This window comes from Lacerta agilis, chromosome 5 (genome assembly GCF_009819535.1).
Source record: "Lacerta agilis isolate rLacAgi1 chromosome 5, rLacAgi1.pri, whole genome shotgun sequence".
Taxonomy (NCBI): Eukaryota; Metazoa; Chordata; class Lepidosauria; order Squamata; family Lacertidae; genus Lacerta; species Lacerta agilis.
The window spans coordinates 68,141,066-68,143,335 of record NC_046316.1 but is presented as its reverse complement, the minus strand read 5'-3'; positions in this window follow the sequence as shown (position 1 = coordinate 68,143,335).

Below are 2,270 nucleotides of genomic sequence, written 5' to 3'. Positions count from 1 at the left end.
TCCAGTGCAAGTTGGGGAGAAGAGATGTTATGGATACCCAAGAGGCATCAGTGTGACAAAGGGAAGATTACTCAAACCAAATTCTCATTCTTCCCAGCAGGATGGTCATGCTTGGGTCTTGACTGTCTCACTGACCCAAAGGCTCACTAAGGGACAGATGCTGCTGATAGGGCCTCCTTGGCACATCTTTCAGGTGTGTGAGGGGTGAAGAGCAAAGACCATAATATCACTGATGTGTTGTCTGAAGTCAAAGACAGGCAGCAGGATACACCATCTGCTGGCTTTGACCTTGGTACCAACCTGTTGCATTGAGTTAGAGGTTGTTACAGCCCACAGTTCAATCATTCCCCCTCTCTTGCTTCTTCGTTCCAAAGGCAACTGTGCTACAGCAACGAAACTCAAGGTAAGTATCATACACTAGTTAGCTGCCACACAGATATTCTTTTGGATGAGCTGGAGACAATGTGGAATGAAAGTGTGAAGTTGAAAGGTATCCTCAGACTCCAGGAAGGATCTGACAATCTCCCCCAATACCACTCAGAATAAAGTGGCTGTTCTACCAAGCCACCAGGAGACTAGGATTTGATTATTTACACAACAGCAAACACATTTTTGGAAACAAACATTATACTGCATGATTCTTCTATGAGAACAGAGCTTTCATTCACTAAATTTAAGGACAATCTTTCCACAATCATTTGAAACTGAAAATCAGGTAACTTAACACATGTTTGTTTTATCAGGGATACTGCTCAATTAGAAAATGCTACGCTGAGGGGCCAAAACACATACATGCACACACAAAAACACAGCCCTATTTAAGCTGAAGTGTGAAATTTATTTATTTATTAAAAATCACAATATTGCTTGTTAAATTCACAAACCATAATTACCAGAGACAAAACATTTAATGAACAGGAATGTTCAATCTCACCTCTTCAACAACAATTAACCAAAATGATTTCCGGGAGCTTGTGAAGAGTTGCTTTAAAAATAATAATTTAAAAGTCCTGGGCGTCTTTATTAGCAACACTTGCAGAAGTTTACAATAAGTAAACAGGAGGCAGTGATAACCACCAACTTAGATGGCTCTGAAAGTTTAGACAAATTCATGCAGAAAAGCATTCAAGGAGAAGAATGCTTCTGAATACCAGTTGCTGGAAAGAGTTTTTCCTAGGCATCTGGTTAGCCACTGTGAGAACAGGATGCTGGACTAGATGGGCCATTGGCCTGATCCAGCAGGCTATTCTTATGTTCTTAAATGAGTAGTACTGGATCTGGTTCAAGTATTACTGTTTGAAAAATGGAAAATTAGTAAAGAATAAATGTAATGGCAAATTCAGTGGACACTTGGCCACAAAGGTAGATACATATTAAATGCACCTTTACAAGTAATTATCCTGGACTTTCCTGTTGTAGTCCTGATGAATATTGCTCCTCTGAAGCTATTTCCACTTAGAGGCAAGCTCCCTTTGGCAGCAATGCAAGTCTTTCCCCAAATGCAAGTCTTATCCCAAAGAAGGTTAGGATAGGTGGTCACAGGATTCTTTTCGAAAGGACAAAAATGTAACAGCACAAATGCTAGCTAGATCTTAAAATAAAAATTGAAGCACAACATTTGCTGCACTTGCAGTGTGGAATGCAGATGAAAACCAGTACTCAAATTATGTACAGGATCAGTATATCTGAATATAAAAGACCTACAAAATCATCAGAGACCAAAGAGATTTATATGTAGTGCCATTACTGTAATCCTGAAATATCTCTCAAATTTAGAGCTCTCAGCACTTGGCAAGACAAAAAACCATTTTGTATTTTGGTTCTCTTGGGACAACATTGATAAAGGAAATTACAGATGCAAAACTGAAGCCTATCCAAACAATATCCTGTGCATCTTGAATGTTTTCATATTTTTAAACTGAGGATCTGCTGATGAAATCCAGAAACAAACAGATTACGTCAACAATATTTCTGCTACATTAACATCCAGATGTTACTTATGATGTGTATATGGGGCGGGGGGAAGGAGGAAGAGAATGGGAGAGGGGGAGGGAGATCCTGGACAAAACTCCTTGGAGAGGTAGTTGTGTCAATGCTTCAAAAGCACAAAACCCAATCAATAAGAAAACTCACATTCGAACATACAAATAAATCAAAACTTACAGGATGAATCTAAATATGCTATGAATAATACTGCAAAGACTGAAGGCAACAAAAGTTCTCCTACTTGGGCTTTGAAAAATATACAAAGTTCAGGCCTCTCGTGTACA